Here is a 21,325-nt window from a genome sequence, read left to right as displayed (position 1 = left end):
AGTTGGGATTCAGAGTGGTGGTCCTCGTGCTTTGGGCACTGCAGTTCCCTTACTAACTGCTCGTGTTTGGGTGCTCTGTGGTGGAGACGGTGCTGTGTCAACTGGAACTGGGTTACTATCTGCCGGGGTTGGGGTTGGAAGGGGTGTAGCTGGTTCTCTGTCCAACTGGGTAGGGGTACAATCTGCGAGAGTCTGGGTTATGTGTGGTGGATCTAGTCCTTGGGCAAGTACAACCGTGGTTCTATCTGCATCAACTGGTAGCACTATCTTTTCTGAAGACCGTGTTGTTACTCCCTTAGATACTGCCATCACGCTCTCCAATTCAAATGGCTGATAAACAAGAAAAGTAATTGAAAGTATAGACATTGTATGATAGACAGGTCCAATGGATAGTGGGGAATAAAAGAGGGCATGAAATAATTCATATTTATGTTGTCTAACCAAACAGGATAGCATGACACAATTTCACATATATGATGGCTAACTAAACAGGATAGCATGACACAATTTCACATTATGATGGCTAACTAAAAAAGATGGAAAGAGATGGTTCAAAATATGAGACTATGTAAACAGGATGACATGACATAACTATATAATGTGTTTATTAAATAGGTTGGCATGCCATAATTCACATACATTCACGGATAGAATGCCATAATTCAAAATATGATGGCTGTAAACACTAAACAGGATGAGATGATATAACTATATGATGTCTTTATTAAATGGGTTGCCATGCCATAATTCAGATAGATGATGTGTATGTACTATGTAAACATGATGGCATGATATAATTCAAATATATGATTTATATAGTAAGCAAGTAAGAAGATGGCAATCCATATATGATGTAAAAACTAAGCAATGCAAGACAACATGCATGACATGGGTAATATAACCCTGCCAAGTTTGAGCATAGACCTCAGGGGGGAAATAGGACTGGTCATCAGTGTCTGAATCCTCCTCTGAGGAGCTCTCTGTAACCAGCAAGATGTCTGCTTCAACAGGTAGCATTGTCTGCTCTGAATACCTTGTTTTCACTCCAGATACTTCCATCACCGCTTCAAATGGCTGATGCACAGGAAGAGTAGTTGAATATACAAACGTTGTCGACAAATGGAACACGTAATACAAAAAAATGATAGCATGATATAATTCACATACATGATGATTGGCTAAACAGCATGGCATTGCATAATTCACATATATAATGCCTTTGCAACAAGATAGCATTGTATAATTCACATATATAATGTCTTGCAACAAGATGGCAATGCATAATTCACATATATGGTAATTAGACACTGAACAGGTGGCATTCACACAAAGCATGTCTAAACTAATCAAATGACATAGCAATGGGAGACACCATACGCACGATATGAGCAACATAACCCTGCCAAGTTAGAGCATACACCTCGGGGGGGGGGGGGGGGGGGAATAGGACTGGTCATCTGTCTCTGAATCCTCCTCTGAGGAGCTATCCGTAACCAGCGAGATATGCGCTTCGTCAGATAGCATAGTCTGCTCTGAAGACCTTGTTTTCACTCCAGAATTTGCCATCACCGTGTCAAATGGCTGATGCACACAAAGAGCAGTTGAATGTACTAACATTGTTGACAAATGTAATATGTAACAAAAAAAGGATGGCCTGATATAATTTACATATAAGATGACTGGCTAAGCAGGATGGCATTGCAAAATGCACATATATGATGCCTGGCTAAACAAGATGGTGTTGCATAATTCACATAAATGATGAATAAACTAATCAGATGGCATTTGCACAAAGGATGTCTAAACTAAGCAGATGACATATTTGATGTATAAAGTAAGCAATGCAAGACACCATATGCATGATATAACCAACATCAGCATGCCAAGTTAGAGCGAAGACCTCAGGGGGTAAATAGGAGTTGTCTTCTCCTTCTGAATCCCCCTCAGAACAGATATCTTCCTCTCGATTACAATCCGAAATGCATGGAGGGGGGCTGCCTTTGCGCCTACCATGGAGCGACGTCTGCATGAAATTTTATTGCCACGCAAGGCTCGTCTCTTTTGCTCTACATGTTCAGTTCCATTGTTTACAATAACTGTCATGCATAGGAATAAAACATAGTGAGATTATGTAAGGAGTGCATGCAGAAATCCAGAGTGATGGTAGCAACCTGTGGATAGACCCAAAACCAATAAAAGCAGGCAGATAATGGCTTCAGTTAAAAAATACAGATAATGACTTATTTACTGTTTGTTTCCCACCCAACATGAAACTCATAGTAGACACCGGAGATTAACCAGATAGTAGATAGATACTATTGATAGCGGCCCCGATATGTACCCCACAACCATTTAAAAACTCAAGTTTGACCATTAGTTTGGAGCTGACTCAGAGTCTAATCGGTGAACAGGACGATAAAGTAGCATGTAATATTAAGCGATGCATAACGTAAGCAGACACGAAAGAGTGCGACCTCTCTTGCGGACCCGTGTTGTCCTCGAGTTCATCTGCTCGGTTGATGATGGTAATATAGTTTTCATGGCTGCCAGCGGCGAGGAAGAAGATCTGAGGCGGCGAAAGACAGTCTGGAGGTCGGATCCCTGCTGTCGTTGGAGCAGCTGAGCTGGGGTGGACGACGGCGCAGCAGGAGCGGGACAAACCATGCAAGGTTTTCTTTGACAACTATCTATAAGAGAAGTAATTCTGTAAGGGCTCGTTTGAATTGGAGGATTCCAACAATGCAGGGATAGGAAATAGACAGGAATAGGATAGGAATGCACGTGCAAAACAGAGAATTTAAAAACACATGATTTCTGCCTATCTGGGTGTTTGATTCACAACAATTGGAAGATCACAGGATGCAAAGAAGCGTGGTGAGATTAAGTCAAACCACAAGAAAATGTACGGTTATAATGCTATTATGCTACTATCTCTTAGTCTTGTGCTTCATGAATAGGAATTTGAAAAGGAGGACAAGTGAAAATTAAAATTCCTACGTTTTTTCTTTCAAGGAGACACTAAAGGAACAAATCCGTGTGCTCAGTGGACAATATATATAACATGTAGAGTAAAAAAGAGATGCAACAAGTGTACAACCTCTTTGGCGAAGCCATGTCGATCTCAGCGTGATTGGGTTGGCCGGTGAGGATGCTCCGGCTGACTTTGCTGTCGGAGGAGGGGAAGAAGATCTTAGGCGTCTGGAGATGGAGCCCGAGGTACTGCTCCGCTGTGATGGAGGGTTTCGTCATTGGAGCAGCTCCGGTGAGTTGTACGACGCTGAGGCTGAAGCAGGACAAGAGAGACAACGAACAACGTTAACCTGAGTGGAATTCTAATAGCATCTCCGATACATGACAAAAAATACATAACCACGAAGTGCTAGATGTAAAATACATCAGCCGATCATCTCTGAACTTAACTGTTGAAACTGAACTTAACTGTCGAAACTGAACTTAACTGTCGAAACTGAACTTAACTATCGAAACTGAATTTTGTTGTCGAAACTGAATTTTGCTGTCGAAACTGAACACACTAGCAAGGTGAGGCTACACGTCGGTCGACTGACTTTTTCATCTCTGGTCAGTCGATTTGCAGCCGTTGGATACGAAATCAAGGGCCTGCGGTTCATCTTCAACCTCCACCCCCCTGGGCCGCCAGCCACCACCGGCCAAACAGCATCCCCCCGCCGCCCGCGGCCGGCGGTGCGCCGCCCCGCCCGCCCCGAAAACACTCCCCACCGCCGGTCCGCTGCCGGTCCGCCGCCGCCCCGGCCATCCCTCTAGGCCCCCCCATGCCGAGCTTTTTCTCCAGCGATCCCCACGCCACCGCCCCGCCAACGCCCCGCCACCGCCGGCGACCACCGCCCCCATCCTGAACCCTAAGATAGATAGTGGGGTACCTCTCCGGCGAGACCCCCTCCCCGCTGCGGCTGGTTCTTCCTTCACCCCGGCGAGCCCCCCCCCACCCCCTGAAAATCGACTGACCCAAAAGTCAATTCAGTCGACTGAAGTGTAGCTAAATCGGAGCAGCATCGCAAGCAAGAGCAAGAGCGAGAGCAGCAGCGCGAGCAAGAGCAATAGCAAGAGCAGACCAGGCAGGGGACCGAGAGCAAGAGCAGAGCAGCAGCGCGAGCGAGAGCTAAAGCAGCAGCAGCTCCTACTGATGTGGACGTCGCCGCCGAGGGAGCGACACCATGGAGGAAGTGGCCGGCGACGCTGCCGTGGATGGAGCCGCACCGTGTCGGCTCGGGACCGAGCGCCGGCAGCACCGTGAGATCCAATCAAGAAGAAAATGCGGCGATTAGTGTACAACCTCTTTGGTGGCGCTGATTAGGCCGCAGCTTCATCCGAGGAAACGGTGATGATGATGCTCTTCCGGTGGTGCAGGTGAAGACAGCGGTGTGGGAATGGAGGTGGCGTGAAAGACGAGGGGAACGTCGGGGCAGCTCCTTGGAGGTGGAGGACGGGGTGACTAAACCGACGGGACGATGAGATCGATGACGGATCCTCATCCGGTATGGTGGATGAAGGACGTTGAGGTGTTGCTATGGACGACGTCGTCGGGGAAGAGGCTCCGGCTGGGTGGCGGACGGAGCAGGGTGTGGGGTTTCGTCGCGGGTTTTCGCGGCCTCGGTGTACGAATGGGTGGGCGGATGGGATGGCAGTGGGGAACCATGGCTTAGAGACGCGCTTGTCTGAAATGTGGGGTAAGTTACAAAAGTACCCCCACCGATTTGAGGTAGTTCTTTCGGTTCAGGGGTACCACGGGCATTTCGCGTGTCGGGATTTCACAGGAGGTGGGAGTTTTCGCGCGCGTTGTAATTTCGGAATAGCAAGGTTCGGGTTGAGATGGAGGGAGTTGTCGGAGCACAACGAGACAAAGATATATCTAAATATTTCGGGCTAACAAGGCGCGGGTTGAAATTTCTGGACAAGCCTACTACTCAAATGAACGTTATGTCATTCAAAACTTTGAATTCATGTTATGTTCAATTAAAATATTTCGCTACGTGTATAATGCATGCAACCTACTACTCAAATGAACGTTTTAGTGCATTCCAAACGTATATACTACCGCTTCAATATGAACTAAATTTGAATTCGTTTTTCTATTTGAATAAGATCTACAGTAATGATTGTTGTGAAGTCAAAGCATTTGAATTCGTTTCTCTGTTTTAATAAGATCTACAATCATCATTATTGTCAAGTTAAACCATCGTTTGTGTATTATCTTCACAGCACACCACATGATTAGTCTCGAGTTACATATGAACTATGTGTACTATATGAACTCGAACTAGATTTTTTGAATCCACTTTATTTTGATTTCAAATCACATTACATTTCTAGCTCTAGCTAGATCTTCATAATCTAAACCATGTCTCATATGTATAATGTCTTTATCACATTATGTATGGTGCCCCGCCCCCTACGCCTACAAGTATTTAGATGTGAGTTGCAAACACCACACATTACCACAAATTCAAATAAAATGTGAGAATGTTCGATATATAGTATTGTTTAGATTGTTCGATATTTAGTTGTAAGCTGCAAACGCCACACATTATCACAAATTCAAATAAAATGTGAGATTGTTTGATGTATAGTATGGTTTAGATTGTTCGGCATTTAGCTGTGAGTTGCAAACGCCATGCATTATCACATTATGGTATAACCTGTGCACAGCACGTGTATCACCGCTATATTCATGCATGCAATGTTTGAAACACTATGATCTCCTATTCAAATATATGAATCCGCTTTCATATCAAATTATGATCTTTGTTAGTCTCTTACACCCACACAATCCTCTAACCTTTGTAGCTACCACTAACTTTCTCTCGTGCATGCACACGCCCTCCTCTCCCTCCCCCTCCCTCAGCATTCTATCCACCGGGAACATTCATTTTTTTTCTTTAGGTCATTCTCCTAGAGTCTCCACAACTCCTTTCCGACACACACTGATCGATAAACCTCTCCAGTGATGCCTGCCTACAACATACACACACACCTTCAATCTCCTCCTTTATGTGTCCTTGCCTCGTGTCTCTCATACGGTCAGACACACGTGTAAACTCTCGCCCCTCTTTTCATCGATCTCACAACCGCACACTCCTCCCCCTATCTAGCTAGTAGTTGGGCCTCTCGCACCACCTCCTAGCTCCATTCTCTCTGTCTATCCGTCTCGCTGGGCCTTATTTGCCTCTAACAAATGGACGTACACCGACCGATCTCTCGCTATACATATAGCTAGCTAGGTCCTTATAACTCGTTTTTACCCACACGTCAATCGATCTACCTCATTAGTTATGTCTCTCCCTTCCTCCGACAAACAACAATTGATCTACCGATCTAGTTAGGTTTGCTTACCGAACACATGGTTCCCCTTCATCATCCATGGATGCGTCCCGACAGATCTATCACGCACAGGCACACACAGAAACACATCCCCACTCTTATTGATAACATTGCAGTTCCACCCTCAGTTTGTCTAGTAGGCCTCTCCCACCATCTTCGAGAAGCAACTCCATCACCCATCCAGCACTCTACCCCTCTCCCTCCCTCTCCCTTCCTCTCTCTCTCTCTCCTCTCTCTCTCTCTCTGTCCCATCATATTTCCCGTCCTTCAGTTATGTATGGATGTCGACCGATCTCCCTCAAGACATAGCTGGGCCTCTCCTTCTCAACACATATACGAGTCGTTCTACCTCTATAGTTAGGCCTCTGCCTACCCCTCCCCCCACCCCCCTCCCCCCACACACACCGATACATCGAGCTCTCTAGTCATGTCTCCCTGCGACACACAAACTTGACATGTGCCCTCTAACGTTCCGGTAGGCCAGTCGCCCTATATCTTTGACTTGCACACACACACAATTTCGATGGCTCTCTTCATCGATCTCGCACCCACCCACTTGATCTTCTCTTTGACTCTATCGATAGCTATGACCCCTCCCTCTCTTCTCGTGGATTGCCCGACCCTCTATGTATGATATGGATAGGCCTCCATTTCACACACATTGCATGCAAAATTTTGTTTGAGATGTCATCGACACATATTCCCACAAATAATTCACGAAATCAACCCCCCACCCCACCCCCCACCCCAAAACAAAAAACACTCACGAACGCGGTTTGTGTCTCTCACACACACCCACGTAGGTGGGGGATGTGCACGAAGAGAAGAGGTGCATGCACGGCGCACGTACTCCCGTCTCTTTCCCAACCACACCCGTGCGGGTACACTGTGGAGCTCATTTCTGTACGAAAAAGGCAGCCCACGTGGTAATTTGGCACGTGTACTAGTTGTCCACTTGGTGGAGGGAGGATCGTCTACCACGGGTGAACAAACAAATTGCGACTTGACGTGTTATGTTAAAAAAAGAGGCAAACCATGTGGGGCCTACCTTAGAGGCAAGGCTCTATACACTGGAGTACTTTTGATGTGTCCCGTCAACTCGCAGAACGAGGAGAAGCTTGCTTAGTACGCCGTCTCCCCCGCCCACGGGCGCGGTGGCTCGCAGGATGAGGTGAAGCTTGGTCCGCCTTACGCCCGCTCCCTCGCCCATGCGCGCGGTGGCTCGCAGGACGAGGAGAAAAATTTACCACTCCCTCCGTTTACTCTGTCCCTACTACCTTGGTTATAGAGATTATATCATATTGTTTGGAATATATATGTCCTTTAGTAGATTTCAATATGAACTACTAGTACATACTCCAAACACTGATGTATATAGACGTATTTTAGAGTGTAGATTCACTCATTTTGCTCCGTATGTAGCACTCTCCCTCGCCCCTCGACCCTCGCCCACGTGGTGGACGTGCAACAATTCATTCGGTCTCATATAGCCAGAACGATATATACTGCACTACCATTATTGCTCGACTTCCCGAAGAGGCGAAGAGCCAATCGCAAGGTTAATATTTTGGAGATGCCAAGCGCAAGGTTATAGGAGAACGAGTTGTAGGTGCCGCGTCATTTATAAATAAAGTTTTTTTTTCTTCAGTGCCACGTACGCAATATGATAGGTTCATATGGAGAGAAAAGGAAACCGCTCCACTATATACATAGTCAGGACGGGCCAGCCTACACGGTTGCTTGCTGGGGTTGCTCTCTTCACACTCTCTCACACAAAACGACTGTGGCCACATCTCTAACATCCTGGGACCAACACAAACATGCTCCTTGGTTGTTTGTTCTTTGTTGCAACAGACTGTGCATGACCACAGTACATCGGTAGATGCACATGGTGCTGGTGCGTCCATTGTCCCGTGCAACTCAATAGCTGTTGTTAATCTAAGGCCCTGTTTGGTTAAAAACTCCCTAGTCCCTACCTGCTTGGTTCCAGGGACTAAACATGGACTAGAGGTTATTAAATGACATGCTAAAAGACCATGTTACCCCTAGTAATGAACTAATAGAGACAAGGTGCGATGCATGGCAGGGGCAACTGTTGGAAAAAGTCCCAAAAAGACTCCCTCGGGGTCTTCTTTCTTTAGTCCCAAATGCCCACTTTTAGTCCCTAAAAGTCCCTCCTGTTTGGTTTAGATGGGACTGACACGGAGTTTTTTTAGTCCCTACACCAAAATGTCCCTGTAAACAAACACCCTCTAATAATGCCGCTGGAAAATTGATGCAATGCCATAGTTAAAGGCAAATTACATGTTTAACGAATTTTATTGTTAATATAATCTCTATGTTAATATTAATCAATGCCACCGTTTGAGAAATGCTACTGTCTTGCTTTCTTTCCCATTTAGATAAGGTAGATGCTTCTTTTTGTTGGCTTCTGTGTCATCCACCGTTATTGACCACTAATTGTTTCCTTTGCACCTCTGTGTAAACAGGGTTATCTACTTCACCTCATTGCCATTGTGACCTTTTGTTGCACTGCACAAAACTCTTTTGTTTTAAGAGTGTTTTGTGCAGTTCAACCAAAATGTCACACCGACAACGTTGCTTGATTGCTTGATCTTAGTGGAACTGCACAAGAGGATATCTTACTTCCTATCCGTTAAGGCGAATTTGGTTCAGATCTTCTTCTTGTGAGTTGTTTGAATTCCGCATCATGAGAGGTCAGTACTAGCCTTCTTTCACATGATTCTGCAGTGTGCTTTCATATGTTGTGCTACTTGTACGATAATGTTGCTTGATTTTAGTGAACTGCACAAATGGAGACAATGTTGTTCTAGGATTCTTTCTGGTGAGTTCCATTTTTCTAAAAGTGTGCTCTACATGGACCATGTATGTGCCTGTTGAAACTGTCAATTCATAGTACAGTTTGCCTTATACTAATCACTTTTTTGTATTTTTGCAAACAGGGGTGCTCAGCTTGATTTCAATGGGAACTGCACAAAATGTTCATGAATACATCGAATCATTCATTTCCACCACAAGAAAGGAGGTGCCGATAAGTTCAAGGCGTTGCAACATATAAGGGCGAAATCATACAAGCTACGCGCGAATTTGGTTGATTTTGGTGGAACTGCACAAAAAGAACAGCTGGTTTATTTAGCACGAGGTGCCATGTCAATGTCCGAGCTGATGGCAAACCCTGCCCATTCCACAATCGTCGGCATTTGATATTTTGGAATGGGACAACCTTGTCAAATTTTGCTCATTGATTTTAGCAAGACATGCGTTTGATATTTTCGAATGGGACGCCCTTTGCTGTCAGCAGCGTCGATCAATTTTTTCTTTATTCTTTAGTTGTGAAGTAAATATTGCCTCTGACATGTGAGTCGCTGAGATGCATAATCATCGATTGTTTTGAATGTTCTCTATGAATTGCCAGGCCTGTGTGTTTGATTGCAACGTACAGAAACGCTAAAAAGCTGCTCAAACTCTTTGTACTCCTTCTGTTCCTTTTTACTTTGCACATTGTGAAAGTGCATACTTTTTTGTATAAGATTGGTTAAAGTAGAGATACTTTGACTGCAGACAAAACTTGTATGCAGAATAGAAAGGACCGGAGGGAGTACATGTGAAACTGCTGCAAACGAGGTGATCACCCTGGGAATAATGCTAGTACGTATTGTTTTGCATGTTCATCCAATGCCAGTGATACAGGAATTCGAACTAATCGAAATAAATTCATTCATACACGGTCGGATTTCATATAAACATGCCGGATTTCATTACATTTCATACATTCTTCAACTAAAAAGAGGTGCGCTGGAGGTATAATTAATTAACCGAAGCTACCCACTTGTGTCCCGCTGAGCCGAATAGAAGCTTCAGTGACTCAACTGCAGGTGCAGTTGCATAACTGACATGTGGCCTGTTGGGCCCACGTGTCAGTCAGCCAACTGCACCAGCAGTTAAGTAGAAGCAGCGTTCTTCTCCAGTGCAGCTCTCTGACTCCACGTTGCCGCCAAGAAGCTAACCGTCCGTCAATGGTCAACCCGCCTAGCTTGGCTTCAACCGGAGGGTAGCAGCGGTGGCCTTACTTGGACCCGAGTGGCGGCGATCTACCGTGTTCTACTCTTCCTCGTTTTCTGTGTGGCGCGGCCTCGTTGGCAGCGGGGCGGGGCCTCGGCAGAGCCGGCGATGTCCTTGGTCTCGTTGCCGGCGGGCGGCGCCTCAGCGGAGCAGTGGAAATCCTCCCCCACGTTACCGGCAGGGTGGGGCCTCGGCTTAGCCGGCGATATCCTCTGCCTCGTTGTTGGCGGGGCGGGGCCTCGGCGGAGCCGGCGGTGTCCTCTGCCTCGTTGTTGACGCTGCGGGGCCTCGGCAGAGCAGGGCCTCGTTGACGCCAGCGGAGCGGGGACTCGTCGGAGCCAGCATTGTCCTCTGCCTCGTCCTCGGTCTCGCCAAACAGCGCCTCGCCCGCTTCATCACCCTCTTTGCTAGCCTCTTTGTAGGAGGCCGTAGCCTCCGCCACCCTCATGCGGTACCGCCAGCGCTCAAGGCGGCCCTTGCGGGCGGAGCGGTACGAGTCGAGCAGCGCCTCCTGCTCCGCCCGCTCCGCGGCAATCTGCTCCTCCGCCTGCAGGTGCTCCTGAAGGTTATGGTGGTTGTAGGCGGCGTCGGCCTGCGCCTCCCGGAACTGCTCCTCACGCATCTGCCTCACCCTGTCCATATATTGGGCACGGGCCTCGCCGATGGTCATGGTGCAATGCACCGGCGAGGATGGCGCGGAAGAAGGGGTTGGCGCCGGATCGTCGACTACCATGTTCTCCATTGGGACGTCGTCGTCCTCCGGCTGCCTGCCGGCCAGCCGGTCAGCAGCAATGGCTGCAATCTCCTTGTGGTCCGTCGTCTGCCCGTCCCGAAGAGCGCTGGAGTGTGAGGAAGCCATGGTGGGCAGTAGTGGTGTGGACAGGAGAAAGGGAACAGATGCGGATGACTGCGGCTATGGCCGGCGCAGCAGTTTATATAGCAATGGTGGGTGGGCGGAGGGACGGACGTGTGGCGCCGGAGTAGCCACCTCGGCAACCGCGTATCATTAATGTGGGTGGCAGATGGACGGACGGACGGCACTTGTGTCATTTGAAGGCGGAGCAATCGCCTGCACTCGGAAGCGGGGCGGGCGGCGCTGACTGTTTCGGGCGGAAAGCGCGCGCGGGCGAGGAGATGACTTTACTTGGAGAGGATGACAATGGGGACCCACCAGGTCCATAGCCTCACGTACGCAAGTGCCTCCTTATTATATATATATATAACTATAATTTATTTTGCTTCCTCCTGGTTTCCTGACATCACGGTCCCACACCATTGTCAACCTATGTAGTAGTCAATAAACGAGAGAATTGCACAAGAAGCGGCCGACAGCTGGGACCAAGCAGCTCGAGCAGTATTTGTGTTTTTGAGGTGTGAGCACTGCAGAGTTTTTCGATGTTTAGCCCAGATATTAATTTTTCTCCTCTGAACAACAACGAAAACATCGCTGCAGGTATTAACTGGGCGGGCTGTGGCCCGTCTAGCCCAGGCCAGATATCCAGCCCAGATTTTAATTTTTTTCAAGCTGAAAATGGCTAGCCCAGCTATACTTTTTTTAGGAATACCCAGGCAAGGTCAAGTTGTTATTCTCCGCCCCGCTGGGCTGCAAATCTTTCCTAGGAGGGATGCATTAGGCTTAACAAGAAAATGGGCTTTAAGAAATAATAAATGGGATGTAATTATAAAAACTGGGCAGTAACTATAAAAAATGCACCAAACACGTGTACTTTATAAACTATTATTTTTGGATATTGAAAATTTTAATTTCATTAATTGTTGCGAGCGCAATGTTTTGTTGTATTTTTACGTAATATAAATTTATATTGAAATTGTATTCAATCTGACTAGAAATTTCGGGATAAAAATATTTTGGATCCCATCAAAATGTGGGAAATTTTATTGAATTTTGTTTTGAACGGTTGGTTGAAATGGGCTGTACTTTTAACAAACTGTAAATGGGCTGTAGTAAATTCCATTAGAATTCAAAAATGGGCTACACATTCTTACAAATCTCAAATAGGCTATAAGTTCTCTGCCACAAACTTTTGGCCTTACTAAGTTGACGCGTCCCCTAAAAAAACAGAGTTGACGCGTATGCAAGGCTTTGTCAACTTATAGTCAACACACGGTTCTAGCGGCAGTGGCCGTTGGATGTCCATCTAACGAATGACGTGCTTCTTCTTCAATCTCGGATATTCTAGCTTCACCCGCCCAAAAAATGATTCCTCCCCCTGACATCTGGGGCACACCGTTTCGGAAGCTGACCTGTGGGCCTACTAAGTTGACGTACCAAGGGCTTTGTCAACTTAGTCAATATAAACGATTCTAGCTGCAGTGACCGTACGATGTCCATCCAACGGCCGTCGTGCTTCTTCAACCTCTGGTCTTCTTGCTCCAGCCGCCCAAAGTAGCGCCGGTCGTGCCGCCTGCTCATGCCTCTCGTGGCCGGTTGTGCTGCGGCGGAGGCCTCACCGCCCCCTACTACTCCCACCGCTGGCCAGGCCAACCCTCCACTCACCCACACCCCCTGTTATTATGTGGCGACGGCAGCGCAGCCGAACCAGTGAACCCTCGTACTCCTCTCCGCGTGTGCACCCACTGTCGCGTCTTCCCCGGCTCCGCGTCGTCCCCTTCCTAGGCCTCGCCGTCGTCCATCGCCCTGGTGCTCTCGGCGCGGCGTGGTCAACGTGGTCAAGGAATGACTTCCATCGGACGTGGACTGTACGTGGAGAGGCTGACAGCTGGGTCCATGGCAGCCGCAAGGAAGTGACTCCTTATTACGTGGAAAACAATTATTCCTCCACCTGACAGCGGGGACCCACCGGACGGGCCACCAGTATTTTGCGAAAAAATCGTTTCCCCCTGACTACTGGGACCCACCGGACGGGCCACCGTATTTCACGAAAAAAATGTTCCCCCCGCTGTCAGCTCGGACCCACCGGAAGTGCCTCCTTATTACGCACAAAAAAATGAATACTCCCCCGGCTAGCTGGGACCCACCTTGGTGGGATGCTGACTTGTGGGCCTACTAAGTTGATGGGGACGAAGGGCTTTGTCAACTTAGTGAATATGAACGATTCTAGCTCCAGTGACCGTACGATGTCCATCCAACGGCCGTAGTGCTTCTTCAACCTCTGGTCTTCTTGCTCCAGCCGCCCAAAGCAACGCCGGTCGTGCCGCATGCTCCTGCCTCCCATGGCCGGCTGTGCTGCCGCAGAGGCCTCACCGTCCCCTACTATTCCCACCGCTGGCCAGGCCCTGCGGCGACAGCAGCCTCACACCGCAGCCGAACCAGTGAACACTCGTACTCCTCTCCGCGCGGCTTCCACTGCCGCGTCTTCCCCGGCTCCGCGTCGTCCCCTTCCTAGGCCTCGCCGTCATCCACCGCCGTGGTGCTCTCCGCGCGGCGTGGTCAACGTGGTCAAGGAACGACTTCCATCAGAAGAGTACTGTACGTCGAGAGGCTGACAGCTGGGTCCACGGCCACAGCCCAGTTTTTTTGTGATTTGCCAAGTAAGTCGCTTTGTCAGGCCTGTTGGGCTGCAAATCTTTCAAGACGAGGAGAGCTTTCATTCGGCTGGCCGAGAAAATGGCCCATCAGTAATGAGAAATGGGTTGTACATTTTTAAAACACATCAAACCGGCAATTAGTTTCAAATATCTTTTTTTCATTTCAAGATTTTAAATTACATTAATTTTTATGCGTGGAGAATTTGTTGGATTTTATATTGATATATAATTATTTTTAAAATCAGTTTGAATGTGAGTCGAAATTTCGGGATTAAAAACAGTTCGGACCGCACCGAAATATGCAAAATTTCGTATAATTTTGTAACCGTGGCCACAATATGGGCTGTAATGCTAACAAAAAGAATATGGGCTCCAAAAAAACCTTAAGAATTAGCAAATGGGCTGTAAATTATTAGAAATAATGGCAGATGGGTTGTATGCTGTTTTCCATAGATTTGAGGCTTTCCTAAAAAAAGGTTGACGCACAAGCACTGACTGTTGGATGTCCATCCAACGGCCGTCGTGCTTCTTCAATCTCTGCTCTTCCTGCTCCAACCGCTCAAACAAACGCCGGCGGGACTGCCTGCTCCCTCCTCCCCGCGACCGGCTGTGCTGCCGCGCAGGCCTCACCGCCCCACCGTACTCCCATCGCTGGCCTAGCCATCCCTCTACTCACCCACACCTGCTGTCATTCTCCGACGATGGCAGACGAACCGGTAAACCCTCGTACAGTCGTACTCCCCTCCGTGTGGGAAACAACTGCCGAGTCTTCCCTGCCTCCGTGTCGTCCCCTTCCTAGGCCTCGCCGTCGTCCACCGTCGTGGTGCTCTCGGCGCGATGTGGTCAATGTGGTCAACGACCGACTTCCATCGGAAGAGTACTGTGCGTGGAGACGCTGACAACTGGGTCCATGGCCGCAGCAAGGAAGTGCCTCCTTATTACGCGCAAAATAATTATTCCTCCACCTGATAGCGGGGACCCACCGGACGGGCCACCGTATTTCGCGAAAAAAACGTTTCCACCCTGACTGCTGGGACCCACCAGCTACACCTTCACACGCAATGAAGTGCGTCTGGGAAAAAAAAACGATTCGCCCCCCTGACTGCTGGGACCCACCAACTACATCTTCGCACGCAAGGAAGTGCCTGACAGTCAGGACCCCCCTAGTCGAAGCGTACGCAGCATTGTCATTCTGGTCGCGAACGTGTTCGTACATATATACCGGTGGATGTAAAGGCGCGCACGTGTCGTAGTAGAGGCGCGCACGTAGCATGTACACGTACGTACAGCGGCCAGGGTGCAAGAAAGAAAATATGGCCACGTATGTGTACATACGGGAGGGGTCTCGAACGCCTACTCGCGCATACGCACGGCGAGGGCTCGTTGACATGGCTGGGTCGGAACGGAGAAACACCATCGTCATCGTGTTCATGGGGAGGCAACAGAATGCATCGTGTTCATGAGGAGGCAACGGAATGCGTCGTGTTCATCGGGAGGCAACGGAACGCGTGGGAGCCAACTGGCTGGGTCGGAACGGAATGTGTGGTCGTGTTCATCGGGAGGGCTTGGACGGAACAGGCGATGGAAACGAGGCCTGGCGTACCGCATAACGGAGGAAACAACCTTGTGTTCGACCGGCCATGGTCGAAACGGGGGTCCTGTTGATCGGGAGGGGTGTGGCGTACCGCAAAACGGACGAAACGGACCTCCTACGGTCGAAACGAGGGTCCTGTTGATCGGGAGGGGTGTGGCGTACCGCAAAACGGACGAAACGGACCTCCTACGGTCGAAACGGGGGTCCTGTTCATCGGGAGGGGTGTGGCGTACCGCAAAACGGGACTCCACGGGATATTGTTCATCTCCACTGTCGACCTCCTCCAGCCTCCACGGGCTACCGTCGACCTCCTCCAGCCTCCACGGGCTCCTGTTCATCCAGCCTCCACCGCGCGCTACTCCACCGGCTACTGTTCAAACACCCCTCCACGGGCACCCCTCCACCGTCTACTGTTCATCCAGCCCTCCACACCACGGGGTCCTGTTCAACCACCCCTCCACAGGCACCCCTCCATCGTCTGCTGTTCATCCAGCCCTCCACACCACGGGGTCCTGTTCATCCAGAGGCAACGCCACCACTCACTGTTCATCCAACCCCCCTCCCCCCGCAACGCTCACTGTTCATCCCAGAGGCAGCATCGATTGGCTTCAGTTAGCAGCAGTAGCGAAGGAATCGCTCGATCGAGTTCAGTTAACAGCCATCGATCGATTGCTCGGGTTCAGTAACGCGTAGCCTGCAGTGCAATCGCTCGGGTTCAGTTAGAGCCCAATGCCTCGCTCGGGTTCAGTTAGAGCCAACGCCTCGCACACACGCGCGTATGTGTATGAGAGAAACGCGCATTGCTCAGCCCCCGACCTCCCACCGTAACCGGGAACTCCCCGAAATTTTCCTCGCCCTCGCTTCTACCACGGTTTTTTCCGTCATGGACGGCCCAAAGAATGTCATGCAGCTGCGTCTCCGGCCCGCCCAAGACGAAAAGCCCATTTTCTGTCATGATTTTTTGTCATAGAAGTAGGAGCCCACCACATCTATGATGATACCGGGTTTTGTCACAATTATCGTCATAGAAGTGTCATATGTATGACAGGAAAAAAATTCGTTCGGCCCAAAATGTCATGGATGTGTCTTTTTTCTGTAGTGTCACGTGTGTGTCGGAGGTAGAGTGCGTGCATGTGCATGCGTGTGTGTTATGGAATATTTGCTAAATGATGAACTATTTTCCAACCATGTTTGTGAACTTTAATTTTCACTTGCAATTTGAATTTTGAATTTGTCTTTGATTTTTATCAAGGGGAAATTTGGCTTAGTCAAACTTGATGACACATCACCATTAGTCTGAGGTCACTGTAGCATGACACAGGGGGTGTTACACATTATTAATATCTCAATACTACCCTAGTGCTACCGAATGTTAAGTGTGTGGCCCTACGGGTTCGTGAACATGTAGACATGCACTACAAAAAAAGACACATCCGTGACATTTTGGGCCGAACGAAAAACAATTCTGTCATACTTATGACACTTCTATGACGATAATTGTGACAAAACCCGGTATCATCATAGATGCGGTGGGCTCCTACTTCTATGACAAAAAATCATGACAGAAAATGGGCTTTTCGTCCTGGGCGGGCCGGAGACGCAGCTGCATGACATTCTTGGGGCCGTCCATGACGGAATAAACCGTGGTAGAAGCGAGGGCGAGGAAAAATATCGGGGTGTTCCCGGTTACGATGGGTGGTCGGGGCCGAGCGATGCACGGAGGTTTGCGTGTTTCTCTCGTACACGCACGCGCGTGGGTGCGAGGCGTTGGGCTCTAACTGAACCCGAGCGAGGCGTTCGCCTACTGAACCCGAGCGATTGCACTGCAGACTACGCGTTACTGAACCCGAGCGATCGATCGATGGCTATTAACTGAACCCGATCGAGCGATTCCTTCGCTACTGCTGCTAACTGAAGCCGATTGATGCTGCCTCTGGATGAACAGTGAGTGTTGCTAGGGGGGCTTGGATGAACAGTTCCCGGTGGGGTGGATGAATAGGACCCCGTGGTGTTGCCTCTGGATGAACAGGACCCCGATCGATCGAGCTGGTTGGGGCTGGATGAACAGGACCCCGTGGAGGGCTGGATGAACAGGACGACCCCGTGGAGGGCTGGATGAACAGTAGACGGTGGAGGGCTGGATGAAAAGTAGCCCGTGGTGGGGTGGTTGAACAGTAGCCCGTGGAGAGGGCTGGTTGAACAGTAGCCGGTGGAGTAGCGCGCGGTGGAGGCTGGATGAACATGAGCCCATGGATGAACAGTCGCAGGTGGAGGCTGGAGGAGGTCAACGGTGGATGAACAGTAGCCCGTGGAGGATGGAGGGGGTCGACGGTGGAGATGAACAGTATCCCGTGGAGTCCCGTTTTGCGGTACGCCACACCCCTCCCGATGAACAGGACCCCCGATTCGACCGTAGGAGGTATGTTTCCTCCATTTTGCAGTACGCCAGACCCCTCCCGATGAACAGGATCCCGTTTCGACCGTGGCCGGTCGAACACAAGGCCGTTTCCTCCGTTCTGCGGCACGCCAGGCCTCGTTTCTATCGGCTATTCTGTCCAAGCCGGTTGGCACCCACGCGTTCCGTTGCCTCCCGATGAACACGACGCATTCTGTTGCCTCCCCATGAACACGACGACGACGCAGTTTCTCCGTTCCGACCCAGCCATGTACACGAGCCCTGGCCGTACGTACGCACAAGTAGGCGTTCGAGACCCCGCCCGTATGTACGTACGTGGCCGTATTTTCTTTCTTGCACACTGCCGCTGTACGTATGTGTACATGCTACGTGCGCGCCTCTACATCGACCAGTATGTACGTAGACGTTCGCGACCAGAATGACAACGCTACGTACGCTTCGACCAGGTGGGTCCCGACTGTCAGGCACTTCCTTGCGTGCGAAGATATAGCTGGTGGGTCCCAGCAGTCAGGGGCGAATCGTTTTTTTTTGCCCGGACGCACTTCCTTGTGTGCGAAGATGTAGCTGGTGGGTCCCAGCAGTCAGGGGGGAAACATTTTTTTCGTGAAATACGGTGGCCCGTCCGGTGGGTCCCTGCTGTCAGGTGCAGGAATAATTATTTTGCGCGTAATAAGGAGGCACTTCCTTGCGGCCGCCGTGGACCCAGCTGTCAGCCTCTCCACGTACAGTACTCTTCCGATGGAAGTCGTTCCTTGACCACGTTGACCACGCCGCGCCGAGAGCACTAGGGCAGTGGACGACGGCCGGGCCTAGGAAGGGGACGACGTGGAGCCGGGGAAGACGCGGCAGTGGAAGCCCGCGCGGAGAGGAGTACGAGGGTTCACTGGTTCGGCTGCGGTGTGAGGCTGCCGTCGCCGCAGAATAACTGGGGGTGTGGGCGAGTGCAGGGATGGCCTAGCCAGCTGTGGGAGGAGTAGGGGGCGGTGAGGCCTCCGCGGCAGCACAGCCGGCCATGGGAGGCAGGAGCAGGCGGCACGACCGGCGTTGCTTTGGGCGGCTGGAGCAAGAAGACCAGAGGTTGAAGAAGCACTATGGCCATTGGATGGACATCGTACGGTCACTGCAGCTAGAATCATTTATATTGACTAAGTTGACAAAGCCCTTGGTACGCGTCAACTTAGTAGGCCCACAGGTCAGCTTCCGAAACGGTGCGCCCCAGATGTCAGGGGGAGGAATCATTTTTTGGGCGGGTGAAGCTAGAATATCCGAGATTGAAGAAGAAGCACGGCATTCGTTGGATGGACATCCAACGGCCACTGCTGCTAGAACCGTGTGTTTGTCGGCGTCCTGGGAACGGGGGTCCCCAGACTTGCCTACCCGTGGCCCACGGCGTGGCTCTGCGAGCGGGCCCGTACGGCCCATCTTCACCAAAAAGCTTTCAAGACCCTCGCGAGGGGCCAAGCCTCGCAAGGCGGACGACACAAGACCTCCTCGGGAGCGGCCTCACCAGGTAGGCTCGCGAGGGGCGGAGAGATCAAGGCAAGGCAAACCTCGCGAGGCTCTCGTGACGTGAGCCATGACGACCAAGGCCAGGTGGGCGCCAGGCAGGCGCCAGCGCGCACAGTGTCCTTGTTTCCTCTTTGGTGCTAAGGAGGCAAGGGCAGGCGAGGAGTACCGAGGCGTCAAGCAAAGGTTTCCATATCGGTGCAACGAGACCAAGACCAGCAGGACGGCAGGACAAAGGTCACCGTGGATCCCAAGGCGGCGTCACCACCAGAGCCTTTAGCAGGCGAAGACTACTTTTGTCAGGATAAGCTGTACTAGCTGTCCCCTTTCAAATTGGCCGTTGTTGGATCCCTTCCCGCTCAATATTTGGGAGGGGACCAGGGCCTCTATAAATAGGACTAGCCACCACAGTTGGAGGGGATCGAATCGGGACACCCTCAAGTTCACCAAGCACAAGAACACCTCTCCTCAGGAGGCTGTTCTTCCCCTTGTACCGTTCATCCCTAGCCCAAGAGGCAATCCACCACCACCACACTGGAGTAGGGTATTACACCACAACGGTGGCCCGAACCAGTATAAATCTTGTGTCCCTTGTGTTGCGAGTTCGTCGAGCTAGCCTTAGAGATCGCGAAGCGTGTGAGGGTGTGATCTATGAGGGAGAGATCTTCGCGCGCACCCTAGAGTTCGACCCTTAAGGGTTTTTCCGGAACCCGAGATCCGACATTTGGCGCGCCAGGTAGGGGTGCGCCGGAGTTTTCCTTCCGTTGATCCGCGTCCCATCGCTTCGTCGCATCGATGGCGGACGCTCGCCGAGCACGCGCTGGGCGCCAGGCTGCCCTCGCCGCCCGCGCCGTTCAGACGGCCCCCGTCGATGGGCCACCTCGTCGTTCTCCTTCGCCTGCCGCCAATGCCGTCACCGGCCCGGCGGGGAACGATCAGCAAGTGTCCTCGCTACACCCCTCGGTGCGGCGGGATGGCCGCACCGCCACTCCATCGATGACCCTGGCCGACTCGTCGTCCCACGCTTGCTGTGCTCCCGTGGACGCGTAGGCCGCGCTATGCATGGCGCGTGAACTCCTGCGCTACCGCCCCATCGACGACCTCTACGAGGACTGGCTCGACCGCATCGTCGAGCTTGTCAGCACCGTCGGGGGCTCCCCCGCATCGTCCCTCTCGCTGCCTCATCCGCCGCCAGCTACGGGCGACGTAGCTCACGGAGCACCTCCACGACCTCTGCACCAAGATGGCTCCAAGGTGCGCGGCTCCGCGGCGCGACCCACCGCGTCCGGCGCCCGTGCGCGAAGAAGGAAGCTGCCAAGAAGTCCCTCGCCCCCAAGAGAACGCTGCACCGCTCCCTGCACCGCCGCGTCAGGATCGCTTGCTGCGGCAGGGCCCCGTGCCGCTTACCGTGGTGGCGTGCGGGCGCCAAGACCAAGCTCCACCTCCAAGACGGGCCCCGGTGACCACGGCAGGTTGCCGCACCTTCACCCCCGAGCTGCGTAGCATCGCCTGGCCGAGCAAGTTCAAGCCGGATCTGCCTCCTCGTTACGACGGCACCCCCAACCCCGCGGAGTTCCTGCAGCTCTACGAGCTGAGCATCGAGGCGGCCAACGGCGACGAGAAAGTCATGGTGAACTGGTTCCCCATGGCGCTCAAAGGCGGCGCTCGTTCGTGGCTCCTGAACTTGCCTCTAGGCTCGATCTCCTCCTGGGACGAGATGCGCGACCGCTTCGTCGCCAACTTCCAGGGCACTCGCGACCGCCCTCTGGCCGCGGGTGATCTGCGTCGCGTCAAGCAACAACCAGGAGAGACCCTCCAGAAGTACATCCAACACTTCAACAACGTTCGTCTCAAGATCC

This window comes from Triticum aestivum, chromosome 2D (assembly GCF_018294505.1).
Source record: "Triticum aestivum cultivar Chinese Spring chromosome 2D, IWGSC CS RefSeq v2.1, whole genome shotgun sequence".
NCBI lineage: Eukaryota > Viridiplantae > Streptophyta > Magnoliopsida > Poales > Poaceae > Triticum > Triticum aestivum.
Note: the sequence above shows the minus strand (reverse complement) of the source record.